General features: G+C 38.5%; 2 pseudogenes; both read right to left on the bottom strand.

Moving 5' to 3' along the window:
- Positions 1 to 5,407: 5,407 nt before the first annotated feature.
- Positions 5,408 to 14,667, bottom strand: LOC123403067 (annotated as a pseudogene).
- Positions 14,668 to 16,464: 1,797 nt separating this feature from the next.
- On the bottom strand, positions 16,465 to 25,724 carry LOC123403057 (annotated as a pseudogene).
- Between the last annotated feature and the right edge of the window lie 1,072 nt (positions 25,725 to 26,796).

Below are 26,796 nucleotides of genomic sequence, written 5' to 3'. Positions count from 1 at the left end.
CTTTGGGTAATGTCAGAGTTGAGGTTTTCCATTAGGGAATCCGACGAGATCGCGAGCTTCGTGATTGAGGATTTCTATGCGGCTTGTGGTAATTTGTGATGGACTAGTTGGAGCACCCCTGCAGGGTTAAATCTTTCGGAAAGCCATGCCCGCGGTTATGTGATAACGTGGAAAGTTTGTTTAACACTGGTTCTAGATAACTTGAAGTTAACTTAATTAAAACTTGGCAACTGTGTGCGTAACCGTGACTGTCTCTTTCGTGAGTTCTTTCTCCGATCGAGGACACGGTGGGGTTATGTCTGACGTAGGTAGGTGTTCAGGATCATTCATTTGATCATCTGTAGTGACGTCCGTTATGCGTAGATCATCCCCCTCTTTATTCTTGTACTCGTAAGTTTAGCCACCAAATATATGCTTAACCGCTGCTGCAACCTCACCACTTAACCATGCCTCACCCACTAAGCTTTGCTAGTCTTGATACCTTTGGAAATGAGATTGCTGAGTCCCCCTGTGGCTCACAGATTATTACAACACCAGTTGCAGGTACACGTAATGGTTCCTTGACGCGAGTGCGTTGATTGTTCATTTGGAGTTGCTTCTTCTTCTTCTTCTTCATCGATCTAGGATGGGTTCCAGGACGGCAGCCTGGGATAGCAAGGATGGATGTCGTTCTTATTTTGTCGTTTGTTTTCGTCCGTAGTCGGACCCTGCTATTACTCTTGATGAATATGTAATGTACTGATGTGACTCTGATGTAGCTTGTGGCGAGTGTAAGCCAACTCTATATATATATATATATATATATATATATATATATATATATATATATATATATATATATATATCTTCTTTTCAGTACATGTACTTGTGACGATATCCATTCTTGCGACACGACGAGATGCGCTTCTATCCCTGACGAGGCCTTCGTGCCAAATTGAGGATAGGGTCGCATCTTGGGCGTGACAATCTATAAATATTATTTGAGTCTCCTCTGATTTCTTATATGCATGATTTTGTATCATTGTAATTTTCTTCGAGTTATGGGTTTCGTTTGGCCAACTTGATCTATAATTCTTGCAATGGGAGAAGTGCTTGGTTTTGGGTTCATACCGTGTGGTGTCCTCACCTAGTGGCAGAAGGGCTAGCGAGGCACGCATCATGTTATTGTCATCAAGGGTAAAAAGATGGGGTTTATATCATATTGCATGAATTTATCCCTCTACATTATGTCATCTTGCTTAAGGCGTTACTCTGTTTGTTATAAACTTAATACACTAGATGCATGCTAGATAGCGGTCGATGTGTGGAGTAATAGTAGTAGATGCAGAAAGTATCGGACTACTTGTCTCGGACGTGATGCATATATGTATGATCATTGCCTTAGATATCGTGATGACCTTGCGCGATTCTATCAATTGCTCGACAGTAATTCGTTCACCCACCGTAATACGGAGTACTTGCTATCATGAGAGAAGCCTCTAGTGAACACTATGGCCCCCGGGTCTATTTTACACATTATATATTCAGATCAACATACAAAAATACCAAAAATACCTTGTTGCAATTTTATTTATTTATTTATATTTACCTATTATCACTATCATATCTCACCTTGCAAGTAATCGTAAAGGGATTGACAACCCCTTTATCGTGTTGGGTGCAAGTTTGTTTGTTCTTGCGCAGGTGTCTTGGTGCCTCATCTTGATACTCCTACTGCATTGATACCTTGGTTCTCAAACTGAGGGAAATACTTATCTCTACTTTGCTGCATCACCCTTTTCTTTTCAAGGAAAAAACCAACACAAGCTTAAGAAGTAGCATTTGTCGTCTCGAGGCGGAACTTGGACATAACCAATCTAGAGCTCGGACGGAGCTATTCTGTCGGGGAAACTTCCCTCCCGGAGGGGGAAATCAAAGCCGTCGTCATCACCAACGATCCACTCATCGAGAGGGGGTCAATCTCCATCAACATCTTCATCAGCACCATCTCGTCTCCAAACCCTAGTTCATCTCTTGTATCCGATCTTTGTCTCAAACCTCAAATCGGTACATGTGGGTTGCTAGTAGTGTTGATTACTCATTGCAGTTGATGCTAGTTGGTTTACTTGATGGAAGATTACATGTTCAGATCCATAATTATTATAAATACCCCTCTGATTATGAACATGAATATGCTGTGTGAGTAGTTACTTTGGTTCCTAAGGATATGGGATAAGTCTTGTTATAAGTTTTTTTTTAGAAAAGGAGGCGATGCCCCGGCCTCTGCATCGAGGGATGCATGCGGCCATATATTAAAAACGATCCTAAGTCATCGAACAGTACAAATAGTCTCCAATAAAATAAAATAAAAAGAGAGAAAGATACACGGCGTCCAACTCGCCACAACCGGGGTGCATAAAAATAAGCCTAGATGACTAACCACCTATCCTATTAATATGACGTCATCCAAACCGGTTGAAGATAACCCGAGCTACCATCTCCCATCGGACACACCCAGTAACCAAAGGCTCCCTGGCTTTCACAGGAGTGAGTGATGACCATGTGCGGATCAAGGCAGTAGCCGTGAAAATGACCTGCAAAAAGTGAATATCTTGATGTTTGTTAAATACCAAGTCATTTCTACAGTTCCATGTAGCCCACAAAAGTGCACATGTTCCTACTCGGATAAGGCTAGCAGTTTTAACATCAACCTCCTTTAACCACGTCCCAAATAACGTGTTTAAACTGTTGGGTGGCTTAATGTTGAAAGTAATAAGAAGCGTTCGCCATAGAAGTTTAGCCAGAGGACAATCCAGAAAGAGGTGTTTAATCGTTTCATTGTGCTGACAGAAGCTGCATCTAGTATTACCTTTCCAGTTACGTTTTGCCAAATTATCCTTTGTTAGAATAACCCCCTTTGAACAAACCACATGAAGATCTTAATTCTAAGTGGAACTTTGACCTTCCAAATATGTATGGACTTCGGAATAGGTACTGAATCTATGAGATCTAAATACATAGATTTTACAGAGAATACTCCGTTAGTGGTCAACTTCCAACGAACACTATCGGGATTCTCAGTAAGGTTAATAACCATCAACCTTCTAACTAGATGCAGCCAGCTAGACCATGTGTTACCAAGTAAGGCTCTACGGAACTGAATATTAAGAGGAACCTCGCGCAATATTGACGCAATGGTCGCCTGTCGCCGTTGTGTAATATGGTACAGTTGCGGATACTGAATGGCTAAAGGCGTCTCCCCCATCCAAATACCCTCCCAGAATCTCGTAGATTGGCCATTGCCAATAACAAACTTTGTCCTGAGGAAAAATGCATTCTTTGACTGCATCAACCCCTTCCAGAACGGGGAATCAGCTGGTCTCACTGTAACCTGCGCCAAAGTCTTGTTGTGTAGGTATTTATTCGTCGGAATCTATACCCACAACCCTTCTGTCTCCATAGATAATCTAAACAGCCATTTGCTGAGTAGACATTTATTTTTAATCTCTAAATTTTCAATCCCTAAACCCCCTTGATCCTTAGGTCTACAAATGATGTCCCATCTCGAGAGCCTGTATTTAGTCTTGATCTCATCACTCTGCCAGAAAAAAACGTGACCGATAGAAATCCAACATTTTCCGCACCCCAATAGGTACTTCAAAGAAGGATAGGAGAAACATAGGCATACTTGTTAATACCGAATTAACAAGTACCAACCTTCCTCCATACGATAAGAGCTTGCCCTTCCAACAGCTCAACTTTTTTTCGAACCGGTCCTCGATACATTTCCAATCCTTATTTGATAATTTTCTGTGATGAATTGGGATCCCTAAATACGTAAAAGGTAAAATCCCACTAGCACAATCGAACAATTGATTATACGTGAGTTGCTCATCCTTGGCCTTTCCAAAGCAAAATAATTCACTTTTATGAAAATTAATCTCCAGCCCCGATAGCTGTTCAAATAAGCATAGGATACGTTTGAGGTTTTTGGCTTTACTGAGATCATGCTCCAAAAAAAGAATCGTGTCGTCTGCATACTGTAAAATAGAGACACCCCCATCAACAAGATGCGGGATCAAGCCCCCCACAAGGTCCTTCTCATTAGCCCGCTTAATCAGCAGTGCCAACATATCAGCGACAATGTTAAATAAAATGGGAGACATTGGATCCCCTTGCCGGAGACCCTTCAGTGTCTGGAAAAATGACCCACATCATCATTCACTTTGACACCAACACTTCCCTTTTTTTATAAAACAATCGACGTGCCTACGCCACAGCTCATCGAAACCCTTCATGCGTAGGGTTTGCTGCAGAAACAACCATTTAACTTTATCGTAAGCTTTTTCAAAATCCACTTTGAAGATAACCCCATCAAGTTTCTTTGAGTGAATTTCATGAAGAGTTTCATGCAAGACAACGACTCCTTCAAGGATATTACGTCCCGGCATAAAAGCTGTTTGCGTAGATTATAAGTAATTATGTGAATTTGGTATTCGTTCCATATTTTGTTGTCTCTCCTCTAGTGGTGTCATGTGAATGTTGACTACATGACACTTCACCATTATATGGGTCTAGAGGAAGGCATTAGAAAGTAGTAAGAAGTTTGGTCATGAATTGATCATGTCGAGAAAGGTGATTTCATTGTTACTTTATGTGCAAGCTAACGTCTGTAGTTTTATCTTTACTCTTACTGTTTTCTCTTCTGAAAATGTCTTTCTGCTTCAAGCTATTTGTCACACTAGCATCCCGCCGTTAAAAAGAAAATACTACTCCCTCCTTCCCATAATATAATGATGTTTTTTATAAAACACCCTTATATTATGGGACGAAGAGAATAGTGTCTATCACGCATGCAATTGACGTGATCGGGTTCAGATAAACTTGTTAAGCTAAGAAGTCAAGTCTCCCCCTCAGCAAAAGGAATGCAAAAAAAGAAAAGTATATCCAGCGATACCGTATATCCATCTACACATGGTGACATGCAGTGTCTCCATTTTCATATGTACTTCCTCCGTTCCTAAATATAACTCTTTTAAATATTACATTATGAACTACATATATATATACACATATTTTAGAGTGTAAATTCATTCATTTTGCTTTATAGATAGTCCGTAGTTGAATCTTTAAAAAACTTATTAAAAATGAAGGGAGTATATCATAGTTTAAGTTGGTTCATACGGCGTTTTGCATTTTGCGCAGGGACCCATGGACTCAATAGTCACTACTCCTCCGATTGATATTAATTGCCGCAGATTTAGTACAATTTTAAAATTGGATGGAAAGAAATAGTTTTAAAAAAATCAAACTAGGGACAGCGACAATAGATTCAGTTGCAGGAGCAATTTTCTGCAGATAGCCACTGTCATGCTATTTCAGTTAAGTTCAGAGTAGCCCACGTGGGCTACTCTAAACAACCACGAAGCTACCCAGCTTGCAGGTTCTTAGATTGGTAGTCAAAGTTCCCATCTTTCTCCAAACAATTGTAAGCAGTAAAATCGCGCCTCTAACAAATGTTCAGATAGTCTTAGTTTACCATATGGTTTCCACTTTCAGTTAACTTTTTTTTTAATTTCGGACGTTTTGGTTATTTCAATAAATACCGAAATCGTTGCCTTTCAGTCAACATTCAGTTCAGTAGTATACACAACTTGAAATAGTTGCCTAATTATTCCTCAAAATATCAAAATATTTGCTTGGGTTGAAAAATCTATTTCAAGTGAAATTTGACGTCTCTCCAAGGCTTTCTGTCATTGAATCAGAGGAAGCGCATGGTGATGTTGTTTTTCCTCACCCTCGCCCTCTCCTTCATTGCATCTCGAGGACCTTCTCCACTCACCGGCGCTTCATCGCAGCAGCCAGCCCCAAAGCAACCTGAGACTAGTAAATTATGCACGATGGAGCAATACATATATACATCAAGGAATCAAGAATAGAATTGCAGGCTATATGTATCGGTATCATGTATCTGCAGTGTAGGGATACTGAGATTGCACCCATGAGGTAGAATTGATCTGATGTCTGCCACACAACGCGCGTGCACACACACACGCATAGAACAACCTGGGATTGGAGTTGGTGCCAACATACCTCCTTGTAGTTTGATTTGGACCTGCTCATCTTTCATTCAGAAAATAACTGTACATTGTCACATAATTAATCTGACAATCTAGCAGACCATTATGTGCCGCCAGATCATCCCAAGAAAGTATCATGCTTTACAAGTGTTAAAGTATCGCGTTGAATTGTACTACATCATGCTCAACACAAGCAAGTACCAAAATCACCCAGACGGTATAAATGCAACTCGCAGCAAATATTACAAGTACAATTTCTTCTCACCGGAGTTGTCACTCTTTTTGTTCTATAAAACGTTGTGGGGCTGCCCACCTTTTGCATCTAAGCAGAGATAAGCAGACACACCGAAGTTACAACAAAACCCTGCACTTGGGCAGCATCTTAAGAAGGAAACAATAACATGGTTGCCACTAAGGACAAATCGAAGATGTCGGCGTCTGCAGTATAGAAGATGGGGGCCAAGGTCAACAGGGTGCGCTCTGAAAGTCTGAAACCATGTAGTCCTGTAGAACAGTGTAGATGCTGCAGCCTCCAGGTTCTCTGGGAAATTTTGAGCACAGTTCCATGCTGCACATAACGACGGGTGACTGAGATAATGTAGACATGTCGGCACATCAAACCAGGGGTTCACAATGATGTTTAAGAGCATGGAGCAAAAGGTTACCTTAGTAGATTTATGTAGAACGCCCGAATAATATAGTTGAATCTTGCAAACCAGATACCCATAACCATAGCTCATAATTATATTTGCTCCTGATGGTCCTCCTGCAACTCCATTAATTTAGTGTCAACCCAAACAAAAATCTTTCAGGGTGATTCAGGACCTTGATTTGGCAAACCTGCGTGTCTGCGGTGGATGCACTGCCTACCAGACAAAACACTGCAAGAATAATGACAATTCCTTTATTCATTCGGAATAATGACAAAACAAAAGCATTATTTAAACACTATCATTCAGATGAAGCAAATTTGGTTCCGACTGTAAGGCACTACTACTCTGCTACTGTGTTTTACTTCCTCTGTTCCTAAATATAAGTCTTTCTAAGAGTTTCACTAATGGACTACATACGAATGTATATAGACATATTTTAGGGTATAGATTCACTCATTTTGCTCCATATGTAGACACGTAGTGAAATATCTTAAAAGACTTATATTTAGGTACGGAGGGAGTAATAAAGATGGTTGTCTGCATGAGCTCACATAATGCAGCAGTCAGGGATATTTCTCCTTTCAAAAATAAAAGTGTAATCCTCTGACCCGTGCTTCAAACAAATATCTATCTCAGTTAATATGTCTTACATTGGTAGTGGCGCACCATCACTTACTCTCGAAATTAGAGAATTCATCCTTTTGCTATGGCTATACTATTTGGCACATCTAGGTGTGTTTTAACAAAGTACATGGATATCTACACATTTATGCATGGAGAAATGCGACATGATATATCCCATTGTAACATCAAGAAAAAAGAAGTAACATTAAGCATTGCAAATTAAGATTAGTATGATGAAAGCATGGCAGGATAGATATGTACCTTGTTTTGTATGTGAGCAAGCTTCCTGCTCTCCTCTAATTTACACCACTGATAAAGGTAGTAGCAGTCATCAATCTCTAGGTTTTTGAGGTTGGTGAGTTGATGTATGCCCTCGGGCAAAGACTTGACACCATGACATGTAAGGATAGTAAGTTCCTCGAGAGAGTTGGGCAGGACGCATACCCTTTCTTGGTTATGAGTGCGCTTCATCATTCCCTCCAATGATTCAGCAACAACATGCTCTAATTTAGGGCAATTGCTTATTTTTATTTTCTGAAGGTCGGTGAGTTGTTGTATGCTTTCCGGTAAAGACCTCAAGACATCACTGGAACACACAACAAGTTCCTTGAGAGAGGTAAGTTCGCCTAACCAATGTGGCAGTGATAAATTGTTGCAATAGGACAAGTTTAGTGACTGCAGCATTGTGAGTTTCCTCATTGTCTCATTTAACTCTGTTACAACATTGCTCCACCTTATTTCCAGACTGTGTAGAGATCTGAGCTCACCCATCCATTTTGGCAGTTCTTCCATATGTTCGTCTTCTAGGCATAGTGCCTCGAGAGACCATAGATGATGGGTGATCGCTGGTGATCCAGTTAGATCACCGCAGTTGTGAATTGACAAAGAAGAGAGTCCAGTGAAGTGTTGAAGTAACCTCCACCGATAAGGCCCCTTGCAGTATTTAATCGACAACAACACGGTAGTTATCGGAGAAGTGCAGGGGAAAGCACTGGTGTGTGACACAGTGCACTCATCCAATGATGATAATACATTATCACTGTGTGATATCACCCATGATTTAGCTTTAGGAAGAGGTCGTTTCATCCTTAACATGGGACAACCATGTATTTCCAATGTTTGAATCACATGGTCCTCATCAATGGAGTATGACATGTTCCACTCTTCCACATTTTCCATATCTCTGAGAACCAATGAGACTAGGTTTGGTAGTTGTCCCACTAGCCACGCAGGAAAGCTCACACCATTGTAACCACATATCTCCAAATTCTTCAATGTGCTTGGCGGCACTAGATTTTTCAACAACATTTTGTCATAGACAAATCTCTCAACACCTCTGGTCCACTCCAATTTCAAGTCCTTGAGCCTATGTTTTTCCACTAATTTTATACGATGTGCCTCTCTTGGGGACTTCACTTTTTCAAGTTCAGATATCTGCAGCTCAACAGGATCTGTGGATTGAAGTAGGACAAGGTTGCTTCTACAATCTTCATCACCAGCACGCACCACAAAGTATGGTAACGATACTGTACTGCCACCAAGGTGTGGTATTCTGGAAAGAAGGTCACATCCCTTTAAATAGAGAAACTTCAAACTACCAAGTGTATGTATACTTTCTGGTATCTTTGCAAGAAGTATGCATTCCGAGAGGTCCAATGTATGCAGATTTCTCATGCGACAAATACTTTCAGGTATGCTTTCAAGAGAGCGATTATAAGACAAGTCTAAATGCTCTAGATTGGAAAGATTATTGCCTAAATGGTTGATGAGACTTTGAAAGTAATTCCCATAATGATTGTTTTCCAATGGTGAACCAAGTAAACATGATCTCTTCCAATAAGATTTGGTATCATCATCTTCTAGTTGTGGTTTCAAACATGTATCTTTTAAATTCAAATATCTCAGATTGGTAAGACCCACCAAAGCCTCTTGAAGACGATAAATACTATAACAGTGTGATAAATCAAGATGCGCCAGACATTTTAGACTCCCAATACACATTGGCAATATTGTCATATCTCGACAACCAGATAAGTTTAAGTACTTGAGTTGAAGGAATCTGCCCAAAGCTTCAGGGAGCTTTTGAAGTACAGAATGGTCTGAAGACAAGTTTAAGTACTCGAGCTTTGTAAAGGCCCTCAAAAATTCTGCTTCTTGGCAATATTGAAGATATGAGCTGAATGATAAGTTCAAATACTGCAATTTGGATAGACCACTTAGATCTTCAGGCAACTCTCCGATATTTGGGCAGTATGATAAGTTCAAATACTGAAGTTGTGTGAGGCTCCCCAAGAATACCGATATACCTCGAACACAAAAGCAATTTGATAAATCCAGATGCACCAATTCTTTTAGCCTCCTTAAAGATTCAGGAAGTTCTTCAATTCTTGAACAACCCGACAAATCAAGATACATTAGACCCTCAATTTCTCCAATTGACTCTGGTAGTGCTAAGAGTTTAGGAGATCCATGAAGGTTCAGGTAAATTAATTTTGAAAGCTTGGTGATACTATCCGGAATATTTCCATCTTGGATTCTTGGAGCACTTAGATATCTCAATTGCTTCAACACTTGAATAGAATCTGAAAATTTATGCATGGAGCACTCGCTTAAGTCCAAGACACGCATGGACTTGGCAGATGAAAAGGCAGCATCATGAAGTTCACTTTTGTCACACTCCATAAAACGAAGTGCCCTTATCTTGGATGACTCCAATGGCTTACAACAATCATTTAGCAATGCAAAGTGGCAGCAACCTTCCCCTGTGTTGCCTTGTTTGGTAGCAACATGTACTTCGTCGACCATGACCAATCTTGCTAGATCGTGCACCAAATCGTGCATGGTGAACAATCTATCATTTTCATAATCCATTCCTGTAGTCTGTAATGAACACTTAGCAATGTAAGTTTTTAATACACAAATCATTTTTTGTATTAACACATTTATTGCATACTAAAATATGATGGCATGTGACATCCAAATAGTCAAGATAAACGCACTTAATTATGTAGGTCAACCATCCACGGTCAGTAGTCACTAGCTAGTGAACAAATTGTGTTATTTCTAATGCTAATTAATCCTGGTAGTTGGTCAAAGTGAAGCATAAAATGCGGATTGCTCAAGTGAGGCTTGGGAAGCTACGGTTGTGTAGTGTTACATGCAGAGGCAACTTAACTAAAATTTACACATAAAAATTTGAAATTCTTGCTGCACCTAAACATTAATGTTGATGCTAGCATACTTCCATAAGATTAGAATTGTATTTTCTGTTACGAAGCATACCTTAGAAAATAACATACATATTCTAATATCTAAGGATGTGCTAGGGTGCATTTTCCCTGCGTATGAACAATGGTCATCTTCATAGTTTGTAAAGTTATTTCGAAAATAGTATATCGTAAGAAGATGTAATTTTATGATAGTATACATCGTACTATGTAAAAATCATAACAGATACATGGTCATTTCAGTATCATGCAGTGTGTTTACTATAAATATAGTAAAAACAAGCATGTTATAAAATACAATTTTTGTCCATTAATTATCAAGAAAGCAAAAAGGGTGTTTATCAAACTTATGATAAAGAAGCATAAGGGAAGTTAATCCAACTCCTTGAATGATGCATCCATCCTCTATTCTGATATAAATTTGATGCAGATGAATTTGTATAGATGGATATTTGTATTTCTTTAGACTTAGCCATGCAAGACAATATTTTTTTGCTATTTACAATTTCATATTCTTGTTACTAGATGGTATGTAGGAATAAGTAGAAATCTCAACTCCTTCCCTTTACGCATAATAATTAGATTTCGAAAGTTCATTTGTTTTCTTCCAAAATCCTTTATTTTGGTTCTTCCACCCTTGCATAGAGAGAGAATGGGAAAAGATGGGTTACTTTTATTTTTATTTTCCCCAATAAAATATAGGCTTTGAAATAGGACTCATGGAATAATGTTGAATTCAAATGTTTATTCCTATAGTAAGAAAAATAAATTGAATAAATTCATAGATTTACGCCGACGCTAGTATTAATTAACGCTAGCATACTTCCATAAGATTACACTTTATTTTCTATTATGAAGTATATCATAGAGAATAACATCAATATTCTATATCTAAGGATATCCCATGGGCGTGTTTTTCCTATGTATGAACAATAACTATCTTTTAAGAAGTTATTTGAAAAGTAATACATCGTAATATCGTAATGAGATGCAAACATTATGATAGGATACATCGTAAGAGATTACACAAAAAATATCGTAATGGATACATGGTCATTTCAATATCATTTATTGTGTTTAATGTACATATACAAATCATGTAATTGCTTTAAATAATTCAGAGAATTCATTAAAATTGTCAATGGTATAAGGTATGAACTAACTCACCAGTATTGACTTTGAATGTTCAAGGAAGGATAGACCCAAAAGCTGCCTAACACATTTCTCACCAAGCTGCCAAGTGGATAACTGCCTGTTGCCTTAATGAAACCCAGAGAAATCCACTGATGAATCAGGTCATCTTTAACTATCTTGTAACCTTTTGGGAAAATCGCACAATAGGCAAAACATATCTTCAAATATGAAGGCATAACACTATAGCTTAACTTCAAAGATGCAAGCGCATGTGTCAAGCTTGTATCTTCCGAATCAGATAAATTCCAGAAATCACTGTTTTTCACAGACTCCCATTCATCAAAGGAGAGAGAATGCAGCATGTGTCCCAGCGATTGGGCTGCTAAAGCCACACCTCGACACTTACTTGCAATGTCCTGGCCTATGTGATGCAACTCTTCTTTGTCACCTCTCAATTCAAAGTCACTCTTTTGCTTTATGATATTCCAACACTGGTCATCTGTTAGTGGTGCTAATTTGTGAGGTTGAATTGTGCAAATTTTCTTTGCAATGCCCTCATAGCGTGTGGTAACTATAACAACCACCTTGCCACTCTCTTCCACCTTTAACCAACCCATCAACTCTTCCAAATGAGAATTGTTATCTTCCCATAGGTCATCTAAAACAATCAGTATATTCTTATTGGCAATGAGCTTCTGAAGGGAATTATGGATCATCTGCTTTCCAGTGTAGCCACTCTCATTCTCTTTCTGTGATAGTTGTGATATTATAGAATTGCCAATTTTCTTCAAATCAAATGTCTGGGACACATAAACCCACACTTGGGAGTATTCTCTGAATTGGAAACTATTGTAAACCATTTTTGCCAAGGTTGTTTTTCCAAGGCCGCCAATGCCATAAATGGGAAGGATTGTGATCTCCTTTTTCATGCTCTTTGATAAAGATACCAATATTTTATCTTTCTCCCTGTTTCTCCCAATGATATGTGTCTCCAAGGTTGACGATGTTTCCCGTATATCTATAACCTTTGGCTCACTCGCATTAGTACCTTCCATTAATTTGAATTTCTTGTGTTGATCTGTTATTACTTCTAGACCCTGCATCATCTTATCCATCTTATTGGCCATTATAATCTCAGGGCCAATTGTGAGACAAGAGATCATAGTTGTGAAATATTTTTTGAAAGAGGACTGCAAGAGGGTGAGTTGTTAATACAATGTGAAATGGAAACTTGGCAAGTACTATAGTATATGGTATTACAAATGTATTAATTCAACCCAATAGGTAATTTGGTTAAAGCATTATGAGTCATGTCCTCTTATGTTAATTGGATCAAATTTCATTCTTATTTTGAATGATAAATTACATATGCCATTGACACACAAAATATAAGAAATATAAATCTAGAAATTAAAATTGACAATATTTACGAATATAAATACAAAATAGCATCAAAAACGTGTTTGATGTGATCATGCATAAATCAACTCACTTCACATATTAATATGGATATTCAGGTTCGGTTTCCAGTTGAGTTCCAAAATTGATGGGTAAGATTCGTATATTTTGTACATACTATATAACTACATCAATATCTATGCCAAGCGTCGGAGGATTTTTGTTTAATTTAATCATAGGTTATATTCATTATTATATTCCTATTGGAGAGCAAAAAATGTCTACTGGTTCGTCTCAAAATTTAAGGTGTATTTTCATTTGTTAAATTAGCTAGGATTCTGCCAACAGTCGCGGTATTATAATATGGTTTACGTGGCATAAAATTTATGTCATTAAATTTCTATTTGGAAATACTTATGACTGTATTTGGAATTCAAAATAGAGCTACGTACTGGATACCGACTAGTTTCATGCAGGGTAAAACAAAATGAAACTGCTTCAATTTTGGTAATATGTGAAGTGAGTTGATTTATGTGAAGTGAGTTGATTTTGGTAATATAGTTTCATTTTGGTAAGAGGAGCCTACTAGTTTCATGCAGGGTAAAACAAAATGAAACTGCTTCACATAAGAAAAATAGTGTCCAATCTTTGTACGACCAAGAAATCCAGCGGCCGTTGCCCTTTCAATACTACGGTGTGCAGCTGGATTTGAATCGTCGTACAGGAAACATAGGAATATTGTCATCATATATAGCACGATTCAAAACAAGATCGTAAGAAAATGTTTCAGATTCAGGAGCCTATCCTCCAGCAGACTCAAGAGCTTAGTAGCTTAGTGGGTGTTTTAATTCTTTCCAATGTGGCGGCTCATTGTAAAGCCAAATAAGCTACCGCTCGCTCAGCACCCAGTGTGTGTCTGGATGCAGCAAATGTGAGGTGAGGGTACCGAGACACGTGTTTTTAGCATAGTTGTAAGTTTGTATCTATGCAAGGTGATTAATCTAAGGAAAACTACTACAAGTTTTTTATTTCTCAAAAAGAGAAGAGTAGCATTCGATACAAAAATACACTAATACTTCCTCCATTCCTAAATATAAGACCTTTTAAACATTTCACTATGGACAACATACGGAGCAAAATAAGTGAATCTATACTCTAAAATGTGTCTATATACATCCGTATGTAGTTCATAATAAAATCTCTAAAAGGTCTTATATTTAGAAATGGAGGGAGTAACAAGTTAATGAACTTTTGTTTTCTCCACATACGTACCTTCCGCGCAGACGGCTGGATGATTGCTTGCGTGTCGGCTTCGAATTCATCAATCATGTCGGAAATCTCATACATGAAGTCCTTGAGCCGCTTCAACCACAGACGTGTCGATTTATCCGTGATCGACCGCCTCTCGGCGTCCTCAAGGAGGGCATCGATACCCTCCAGCACCATGTTCATCTTGTTCAGGTTCTCATCGAAGTTCATCTTCAGGGCAATCTGACCACCAATCACCGAACAAATCTGCTCACCCACCACCTTGAGGATGGCAGCGGCAAGCATGCCACCAAGCTCCGCCATGGCTGCTGCTTGCGCCTGGTCTCACGTCGGGGGGTTCAAGCTAGGTTGTGGGAGCAAGAATGGTAGGGTAAGACGTTTGTGAAGTGTGTGATTGGTAATCTTATTGCATAGTGCATCAAGCTATAGTCAACTCTATGCCGAGTCTTCATCTTGTACGCATTTTATACCATTTTGTACATATATGAACTGCTGTACACAAATATTAACAATTGTACGCATCGTGCGCACGATTTGTGCGGCCCCTTCCTCCAGAGAGCCTGAGACTTGATCCGGTCTTTGTTACTTTTGTTTTGTTTTGCATATTGAGCACATACGCTAATGAACCTCTACATGTTGACAAAGCTATAGAAATGACGATGATACCTTTTTTTTAGAAAAGGAGACAATGCCCTGGCCTCTGCATACTGTAAAATGGAGACACCCCCATCAACAAGATGCGGGATCAAGCCCCCCACAAGGTCCTTCTCATTAGCCCGCTTAATCAGCAGTGCCAACATATCAGCGACAATGTTAAATAAAATGGGAGACATTGGATCCCCTTGCCGGAGACCCTTCAGTGTCTGGAAAAATGACCCACATCATCATTCACTTTGACACCAACACTTCCCTTTTTTTATAAAACAATCGACGTGCCTACGCCACAGCTCATCGAAACCCTTCATGCGTAGGGTTTGCTGCAGAAACAACCATTTAACTTTATCGTAAGCTTTTTCAAAATCCACTTTGAAGATAACCCCATCAAGTTTCTTTGAGTGAATTTCATGAAGAGTTTCATGCAAGACAACGACTCCTTCAAGGATATTACGTCCCGGCATAAAAGCTGTTTGCGTAGATTATAAGTAATTATGTGAATTTGGTATTCGTTCCATATTTTGTTGTCTCTCCTCTAGTGGTGTCATGTGAATGTTGACTACATGACACTTCACCATTATATGGGTCTAGAGGAAGGCATTAGAAAGTAGTAAGAAGTTTGGTCATGAATTGATCATGTCGAGAAAGGTGATTTCGTTGTTACTTTATGTGCAAGCTAACGTCTGTAGTTTTATCTTTACTCTTACTGTTTTCTCTTCTGAAAATGTCTTTCTGCTTCAAGCTATTTGTCACACTAGCATCCCGCCGTTAAAAAGAAAATACTACTCCCTCCTTCCCATAATATAATGATGTTTTTTATAAAACACCCTTATATTATGGGACGAAGAGAATAGTGTCTATCACGCATGCAATTGACGTGATCGGGTTCAGATAAACTTGTTAAGCTAAGAAGTCAAGTCTCCCCCTCAGCAAAAGGAATGCAAAAAAAGAAAAGTATATCCAGCGATACCGTATATCCATCTACACATGGTGACATGCAGTGTCTCCATTTTCATATGTACTTCCTCCGTTCCTAAATATAACTCTTTTAAATATTACATTATGAACTACATATATATATATACACATATTTTAGAGTGTAAATTCATTCATTTTGCTTTATAGATAGTCCGTAGTTGAATCTTTAAAAAACTTATGTTTAAAAATGAAGGGAGTATATCATAGTTTAAGTTGGTTCATACGGCGTTTTGCATTTTGCGCAGGGACCCATGGACTCAATAGTCACTACTCCTCCGATTGATATTAATTGCCGCAGATTTAGTACAATTTTAAAATTGGATGGAAAGAAATAGTTTTAAAAAAATCAAACTAGGGACAGCGACAATAGATTCAGTTGCAGGAGCAATTTTCTGCAGATAGCCACTGTCATGCTATTTCAGTTAAGTTCAGAGTAGCCCACGTGGGCTACTCTAAACAACCACGAAGCTACCCAGCTTGCAGGTTCTTAGATTGGTAGTCAAAGTTCCCATCTTTCTCCAAACAATTGTAAGCAGTAAAATCGCGCCTCTAACAAATGTTCAGATAGTCTTAGTTTACCATATGGTTTCCACTTTCAGTTAACTTTTTTTTTAATTTCGGACGTTTTGGTTATTTCAATAAATACCGAAATCGTTGCCTTTCAGTCAACATTCAGTTCAGTAGTATACACAACTTGAAATAGTTGCCTAATTATTCCTCAAAATATCAAAATATTTGCTTGGGTTGAAAAATCTATTTCAAGTGAAATTTGACGTCTCTCCAAGGCTTTCTGTCATTGAATCAGAGGAAGCGCATGGTGATGTTGTTTTTCCTCACCCTCGCCCTCTCCTTCATTGCATCTCGAGGACCTTCTCCACTCACCGGCGCTTCATCGCAGCAGCCAGCCCCAAAGCAACCTGAGACTAGTAAATTATGCACGATGGAGCAATACATATATACATCAAGGAATCAAGAATAGAATTGCAGGCTATATGTATCGGTATCATGTATCTGCAGTGTAGGGATACTGAGATTGCACCCATGAGGTAGAATTGATCTGATGTCTGCCACACAACGCGCGTGCACACACACACGCATAGAACAACCTGGGATTGGAGTTGGTGCCAACATACCTCCTTGTAGTTTGATTTGGACCTGCTCATCTTTCATTCAGAAAATAACTGTACATTGTCACATAATTAATCTGACAATCTAGCAGACCATTATGTGCCGCCAGATCATCCCAAGAAAGTATCATGCTTTACAAGTGTTAAAGTATCGCGTTGAATTGTACTACATCATGCTCAACACAAGCAAGTACCAAAATCACCCAGACGGTATAAATGCAACTCGCAGCAAATATTACAAGTACAATTTCTTCTCACCGGAGTTGTCACTCTTTTTGTTCTATAAAACGTTGTGGGGCTGCCCACCTTTTGCATCTAAGCAGAGATAAGCAGACACACCGAAGTTACAACAAAACCCTGCACTTGGGCAGCATCTTAAGAAGGAAACAATAACATGGTTGCCACTAAGGACAAATCGAAGATGTCGGCGTCTGCAGTATAGAAGATGGGGGCCAAGGTCAACAGGGTGCGCTCTGAAAGTCTGAAACCATGTAGTCCTGTAGAACAGTGTAGATGCTGCAGCCTCCAGGTTCTCTGGGAAATTTTGAGCACAGTTCCATGCTGCACATAACGACGGGTGACTGAGATAATGTAGACATGTCGGCACATCAAACCAGGGGTTCACAATGATGTTTAAGAGCATGGAGCAAAAGGTTACCTTAGTAGATTTATGTAGAACGCCCGAATAATATAGTTGAATCTTGCAAACCAGATACCCATAACCATAGCTCATAATTATATTTGCTCCTGATGGTCCTCCTGCAACTCCATTAATTTAGTGTCAACCCAAACAAAAATCTTTCAGGGTGATTCAGGACCTTGATTTGGCAAACCTGCGTGTCTGCGGTGGATGCACTGCCTACCAGACAAAACACTGCAAGAATAATGACAATTCCTTTATTCATTCGGAATAATGACAAAACAAAAGCATTATTTAAACACTATCATTCAGATGAAGCAAATTTGGTTCCGACTGTAAGGCACTACTACTCTGCTACTGTGTTTTACTTCCTCTGTTCCTAAATATAAGTCTTTCTAAGAGTTTCACTAATGGACTACATACGAATGTATATAGACATATTTTAGGGTATAGATTCACTCATTTTGCTCCATATGTAGACACGTAGTGAAATATCTTAAAAGACTTATATTTAGGTACGGAGGGAGTAATAAAGATGGTTGTCTGCATGAGCTCACATAATGCAGCAGTCAGGGATATTTCTCCTTTCAAAAATAAAAGTGTAATCCTCTGACCCGTGCTTCAAACAAATATCTATCTCAGTTAATATGTCTTACATTGGTAGTGGCGCACCATCACTTACTCTCGAAATTAGAGAATTCATCCTTTTGCTATGGCTATACTATTTGGCACATCTAGGTGTGTTTTAACAAAGTACATGGATATCTACACATTTATGCATGGAGAAATGCGACATGATATATCCCATTGTAACATCAAGAAAAAAGAAGTAACATTAAGCATTGCAAATTAAGATTAGTATGATGAAAGCATGGCAGGATAGATATGTACCTTGTTTTGTATGTGAGCAAGCTTCCTGCTCTCCTCTAATTTACACCACTGATAAAGGTAGTAGCAGTCATCAATCTCTAGGTTTTTGAGGTTGGTGAGTTGATGTATGCCCTCGGGCAAAGACTTGACACCATGACATGTAAGGATAGTAAGTTCCTCGAGAGAGTTGGGCAGGACGCATACCCTTTCTTGGTTATGAGTGCGCTTCATCATTCCCTCCAATGATTCAGCAACAACATGCTCTAATTTAGGGCAATTGCTTATTTTTATTTTCTGAAGGTCGGTGAGTTGTTGTATGCTTTCCGGTAAAGACCTCAAGACATCACTGGAACACACAACAAGTTCCTTGAGAGAGGTAAGTTCGCCTAACCAATGTGGCAGTGATAAATTGTTGCAATAGGACAAGTTTAGTGACTGCAGCATTGTGAGTTTCCTCATTGTCTCATTTAACTCTGTTACAACATTGCTCCACCTTATTTCCAGACTGTGTAGAGATCTGAGCTCACCCATCCATTTTGGCAGTTCTTCCATATGTTCGTCTTCTAGGCATAGTGCCTCGAGAGACCATAGATGATGGGTGATCGCTGGTGATCCAGTTAGATCACCGCAGTTGTGAATTGACAAAGAAGAGAGTCCAGTGAAGTGTTGAAGTAACCTCCACCGATAAGGCCCCTTGCAGTATTTAATCGACAACAACACGGTAGTTATCGGAGAAGTGCAGGGGAAAGCACTGGTGTGTGACACAGTGCACTCATCCAATGATGATAATACATTATCACTGTGTGATATCACCCATGATTTAGCTTTAGGAAGAGGTCGTTTCATCCTTAACATGGGACAACCATGTATTTCCAATGTTTGAATCACATGGTCCTCATCAATGGAGTATGACATGTTCCACTCTTCCACATTTTCCATATCTCTGAGAACCAATGAGACTAGGTTTGGTAGTTGTCCCACTAGCCACGCAGGAAAGCTCACACCATTGTAACCACATATCTCCAAATTCTTCAATGTGCTTGGCGGCACTAGATTTTTCAACAACATTTTGTCATAGACAAATCTCTCAACACCTCTGGTCCACTCCAATTTCAAGTCCTTGAGCCTATGTTTTTCCACTAATTTTATACGATGTGCCTCTCTTGGGGACTTCACTTTTTCAAGTTCAGATATCTGCAGCTCAACAGGATCTGTGGATTGAAGTAGGACAAGGTTGCTTCTACAATCTTCATCACCAGCACGCACCACAAAGTATGGTAACGATACTGTACTGCCACCAAGGTGTGGTATTCTGGAAAGAAGGTCACATCCCTTTAAATAGAGAAACTTCAAACTACCAAGTGTATGTATACTTTCTGGTATCTTTGCAAGAAGTATGCATTCCGAGAGGTCCAATGTATGCAGATTTCTCATGCGACAAATACTTTCAGGTATGCTTTCAAGAGAGCGATTATAAGACAAGTCTAAATGCTCTAGATTGGAAAGATTATTGCCTAAATGGTTGATGAGACTTTGAAAGTAATTCCCATAATGATTGTTTTCCAATGGTGAACCAAGTAAACATGATCTCTTCCAATAAGATTTGGTATCATCATCTTCTAGTTGTGGTTTCAAACATGTATCTTTTAAATTCAAATATCTCAGATTGGTAAGACCCACCAAAGCCTCTTGAAGACGATAAATACTATAACAGTGTGATAAATCAAGATGCGCCAGACATTTTAGACTCCCAATACACATTGGCAATATTGTCATATCTCGACAACCAGATAAGTTTAAGTACTTGAGTTGAAGGAATCTGCCCAAAGCTTCAGGGAGCTTTTGAAGTACAGAATGGTCTGAAGACAAGTTTAAGTACTCGAGCTTTGTAAAGGCCCTCAAAAATTCTGCTTCTTGGCAATATTGAAGATATGAGCTGAATGATAAGTTCAAATACTGCAATTTGGATAGACCACTTAGATCTTCAGGCAACTCTCCGATATTTGGGCAGTATGATAAGTTCAAATACTGAAGTTGTGTGAGGCTCCCCAAGAATACCGATATACCTCGAACACAAAAGCAATTTGATAAATCCAGATGCACCAATTCTTTTAGCCTCCTTAAAGATTCAGGAAGTTCTTCAATTCTTGAACAACCCGACAAATCAAGATACATTAGACCCTCAATTTCTCCAATTGACTCTGGTAGTGCTAAGAGTTTAGGAGATCCATGAAGGTTCAGGTAAATTAATTTTGAAAGCTTGGTGATACTATCCGGAATATTTCCATCTTGGATTCTTGGAGCACTTAGATATCTCAATTGCTTCAACACTTGAATAGAATCTGAAAATTTATGCATGGAGCACTCGCTTAAGTCCAAGACACGCATGGACTTGGCAGATGAAAAGGCAGCATCATGAAGTTCACTTTTGTCACACTCCATAAAACGAAGTGCCCTTATCTTGGATGACTCCAATGGCTTACAACAATCATTTAGCAATGCAAAGTGGCAGCAACCTTCCCCTGTGTTGCCTTGTTTGGTAGCAACATGTACTTCGTCGACCATGACCAATCTTGCTAGATCGTGCACCAAATCGTGCATGGTGAACAATCTATCATTTTCATAATCCATTCCTGTAGTCTGTAATGAACACTTAGCAATGTAAGTTTTTAATACACAAATCATTTTTTGTATTAACACATTTATTGCATACTAAAATATGATGGCATGTGACATCCAAATAGTCAAGATAAACGCACTTAATTATGTAGGTCAACCATCCACGGTCAGTAGTCACTAGCTAGTGAACAAATTGTGTTATTTCTAATGCTAATTAATCCTGGTAGTTGGTCAAAGTGAAGCATAAAATGCGGATTGCTCAAGTGAGGCTTGGGAAGCTACGGTTGTGTAGTGTTACATGCAGAAGCAACTTAACTAAAATTTACACATAAAAATTTGAAATTCTTGCTGCACCTAAACATTAATGTTGATGCTAGCATACTTCCATAAGATTAGAATTGTATTTTCTGTTACGAAGCATACCTTAGAAAATAACATACATATTCTAATATCTAAGGATGTGCTAGGGTGCATTTTCCCTGCGTATGAACAATGGGCATCTTCATAGTTTGTAAAGTTATTTCGAAAATAGTATATCGTAAGAAGATGTAATTTTATGATAGTATACATCGTACTATGTAAAAATCATAACAGATACATGGTCATTTCAGTATCATGCAGTGTGTTTACTATAAATATAGTAAAAACAAGCATGTTATAAAATACAATTTTTGTCCATTAATTATCAAGAAAGCAAAAAGGGTGCTTATCAAACTTATGATAAAGAAGCATAAGGGAAGTTAATCCAACTCCTTGAATGATGCATCCATCCTCTATTCTGATATAAATTTGATGCAGATGAATTTGTATAGATGGATATTTGTATTTCTTTAGACTTAGCCATGCAAGACAATATTTTTTTGCTATTTACAATTTCATATTCTTGTTACTAGATGGTATGTAGGAATAAGTAGAAATCTCAACTCCTTCCCTTTACGCATAATAATTAGATTTCGAAAGTTCATTTGTTTTCTTCCAAAATCCTTTATTTTGGTTCTTCCACCCTTGCATAGAGAGAGAATGGGAAAAGATGGGTTACTTTTATTTTTATTTTCCCCAATAAAATATAGGCTTTGAAATAGGACTCATGGAATAATGTTGAATTCAAATGTTTATTCCTATAGTAAGAAAAATAAATTGAATAAATTCATAGATTTACGCCGACGCTAGTATTAATTAACGCTAGCATACTTCCATAAGATTACACTTTATTTTCTATTATGAAGTATATCATAGAGAATAACATCAATATTCTATATCTAAGGATATCCCATGGGCGTGTTTTTCCTATGTATGAACAATAACTATCTTTTAAGAAGTTATTTGAAAAGTAATACATCGTAATATCGTAATGAGATGCAAACATTATGATAGGATACATCGTAAGAGATTACACAAAAAATATCGTAATGGATACATGGTCATTTCAATATCATTTATTGTGTTTAATGTACATATACAAATCATGTAATTGCTTTAAATAATTCAGAGAATTCATTAAAATTGTCAATGGTATAAGGTATGAACTAACTCACCAGTATTGACTTTGAATGTTCAAGGAAGGATAGACCCAAAAGCTGCCTAACACATTTCTCACCAAGCTGCCAAGTGGATAACTGCCTGTTGCCTTAATGAAACCCAGAGAAATCCACTGATGAATCAGGTCATCTTTAACTATCTTGTAACCTTTTGGGAAAATCGCACAATAGGCAAAACATATCTTCAAATATGAAGGCATAACACTATAGCTTAACTTCAAAGATGCAAGCGCATGTGTCAAGCTTGTATCTTCCGAATCAGATAAATTCCAGAAATCACTGTTTTTCACAGACTCCCATTCATCAAAGGAGAGAGAATGCAGCATGTGTCCCAGCGATTGGGCTGCTAAAGCCACACCTCGACACTTACTTGCAATGTCCTGGCCTATGTGATGCAACTCTTCTTTGTCACCTCTCAATTCAAAGTCACTCTTTTGCTTTATGATATTCCAACACTGGTCATCTGTTAGTGGTGCTAATTTGTGAGGTTGAATTGTGCAAATTTTCTTTGCAATGCCCTCATAGCGTGTGGTAACTATAACAACCACCTTGCCACTCTCTTCCACCTTTAACCAACCCATCAACTCTTCCAAATGAGAATTGTTATCTTCCCATAGGTCATCTAAAACAATCAGTATATTCTTATTGGCAATGAGCTTCTGAAGGGAATTATGGATCATCTGCTTTCCAGTGTAGCCACTCTCATTCTCTTTCTGTGATAGTTGTGATATTATAGAATTGCCAATTTTCTTCAAATCAAATGTCTGGGACACATAAACCCACACTTGGGAGTATTCTCTGAATTGGAAACTATTGTAAACCATTTTTGCCAAGGTTGTTTTTCCAAGGCCGCCAATGCCATAAATGGGAAGGATTGTGATCTCCTTTTTCATGCTCTTTGATAAAGATACCAATATTTTATCTTTCTCCCTGTTTCTCCCAATGATATGTGTCTCCAAGGTTGACGATGTTTCCCGTATATCTATAACCTTTGGCTCACTCGCATTAGTACCTTCCATTAATTTGAATTTCTTGTGTTGATCTGTTATTACTTCTAGACCCTGCATCATCTTATCCATCTTATTGGCCATTATAATCTCAGGGCCAATTGTGAGACAAGAGATCATAGTTGCGAAATATTTTTTGAAAGAGGACTGCAAGAGGGTGAGTTGTTAATACAATGTGAAATGGAAACTTGGCAAGTACTATAGTATATGGTATTACAAATGTATTAATTCAACCCAATAGGTAATTTGGTTAAAGCATTATGAGTCATGTCCTCTTATGTTAATTGGATCAAATTTCATTCTTATTTTGAATGATAAATTACATATGCCATTGACACACAAAATATAAGAAATATAAATCTAGAAATTAAAATTGACAATATTTACGAATATAAATACAAAATAGCATCAAAAACGTGTTTGATGTGATCATGCATAAATCAACTCACTTCACATATTAATATGGATATTCAGGTTCGGTTTCCAGTTGAGTTCCAAAATTGATGGGTAAGATTCGTATATTTTGTACATACTATATAACTACATCAATATCTATGCCAAGCGTCGGAGGATTTTTGTTTAATTTAATCATAGGTTATATTCATTATTATATTCCTATTGGAGAGCAAAAAATGTCTACTGGTTCGTCTCAAAATTTAAGGTGTATTTTCATTTGTTAAATTAGCTAGGATTCTGCCAACAGTCGCGGTATTATAATATGGTTTACGTGGCATAAAATTTATGTCATTAAATTTCTATTTGGAAATACTTATGACTGTATTTGGAATTCAAAATAGAGCTACGTACTGGATACCGACTAGTTTCATGCAGGGTAAAACAAAATGAAACTGCTTCAATTTTGGTAATATGTGAAGTGAGTTGATTTATGTGAAGTGAGTTGATTTTGGTAATATAGTTTCATTTTGGTAAGAGGAGCCTACTAGTTTCATGCAGGGTAAAACAAAATGAAACTGCTTCACATAAGAAAAATAGTGTCCAATCTTTGTACGACCAAGAAATCCAGCGGCCGTTGCCCTTTCAATACTACGGTGTGCAGCTGGATTTGAATCGTCGTACAGGAAACATAGGAATATTGTCATCATATATAGCACGATTCAAAACAAGATCGTAAGAAAATGTTTCAGATTCAGGAGCCTATCCTCCAGCAGACTCAAGAGCTTAGTAGCTTAGTGGGTGTTTTAATTCTTTCCAATGTGGCGGCTCATTGTAAAGCCAAATAAGCTACCGCTCGCTCAGCACCCAGTGTGTGTCTGGATGCAGCAAATGTGAGGTGAGGGTACCGAGACACGTGTTTTTAGCATAGTTGTAAGTTTGTATCTATGCAAGGTGATTAATCTAAGGAAAACTACTACAAGTTTTTTATTTCTCAAAAAGAGAAGAGTAGCATTCGATACAAAAATACACTAATACTTCCTCCATTCCTAAATATAAGACCTTTTAAACATTTCACTATGGACAACATACGGAGCAAAATAAGTGAATCTATACTCTAAAATGTGTCTATATACATCCGTATGTAGTTCATAATAAAATCTCTAAAAGGTCTTATATTTAGAAATGGAGGGAGTAACAAGTTAATGAACTTTTGTTTTCTCCACATACGTACCTTCCGCGCAGACGGCTGGATGATTGCTTGCGTGTCGGCTTCGAATTCATCAATCATGTCGGAAATCTCATACATGAAGTCCTTGAGCCGCTTCAACCACAGACGTGTCGATTTATCCGTGATCGACCGCCTCTCGGCGTCCTCAAGGAGGGCATCGATACCCTCCAGCACCATGTTCATCTTGTTCAGGTTCTCATCGAAGTTCATCTTCAGGGCAATCTGACCACCAATCACCGAACAAATCTGCTCACCCACCACCTTGAGGATGGCAGCGGCAAGCATGCCACCAAGCTCCGCCATGGCTGCTGCTTGCGCCTGGTCTCACGTCGGGGGGTTCAAGCTAGGTTGTGGGAGCAAGAATGGTAGGGTAAGACGTTTGTGAAGTGTGTGATTGGTAATCTTATTGCATAGTGCATCAAGCTATAGTCAACTCTATGCCGAGTCTTCATCTTGTACGCATTTTATACCATTTTGTACATATATGAACTGCTGTACACAAATATTAACAATTGTACGCATCGTGCGCACGATTTGTGCGGCCCCTTCCTCCAGAGAGCCTGAGACTTGATCCGGTCTTTGTTACTTTTGTTTTGTTTTGCATATTGAGCACATACGCTAATGAACCTCTACATGTTGACAAAGCTATAGAAATGACGATGATACCTTTTTTTTAGAAAAGGAGACAATGCCCTGGCCTCTGCATACTGTAAAATGGAGACACCCCCATCAACAAGATGCGGGATCAAGCCCCCCACAAGGTCCTTCTCATTAGCCCGCTTAATCAGCAGTGCCAACATATCAGCGACAATGTTAAATAAAATGGGAGACATTGGATCCCCTTGCCGGAGACCCTTCAGTGTCTGGAAAAATGACCCACATCATCATTCACTTTGACACCAACACTTCCCTTTTTTTATAAAACAATCGACGTGCCTACGCCACAGCTCATCGAAACCCTTCATGCGTAGGGTTTGCTGCAGAAACAACCATTTAACTTTATCGTAAGCTTTTTCAAAATCCACTTTGAAGATAACCCCATCAAGTTTCTTTGAGTGAATTTCATGAAGAGTTTCATGCAAGACAACGACTCCTTCAAGGATATTACGTCCCGGCATAAAAGCTGTTTGCGTAGATTATAAGTAATTATGTGAATTTGGTATTCGTTCCATATTTTGTTGTCTCTCCTCTAGTGGTGTCATGTGAATGTTGACTACATGACACTTCACCATTATATGGGTCTAGAGGAAGGCATTAGAAAGTAGTAAGAAGTTTGGTCATGAATTGATCATGTCGAGAAAGGTGATTTCGTTGTTACTTTATGTGCAAGCTAACGTCTGTAGTTTTATCTTTACTCTTACTGTTTTCTCTTCTG

The sequence above is a fragment of the Hordeum vulgare genome, chromosome 1H (genome assembly GCF_904849725.1).
Source record: "Hordeum vulgare subsp. vulgare chromosome 1H, MorexV3_pseudomolecules_assembly, whole genome shotgun sequence".
NCBI lineage: Eukaryota > Viridiplantae > Streptophyta > Magnoliopsida > Poales > Poaceae > Hordeum > Hordeum vulgare.
Note: the sequence above shows the minus strand (reverse complement) of the source record. Positions and strands in the feature narration are given on the sequence as shown.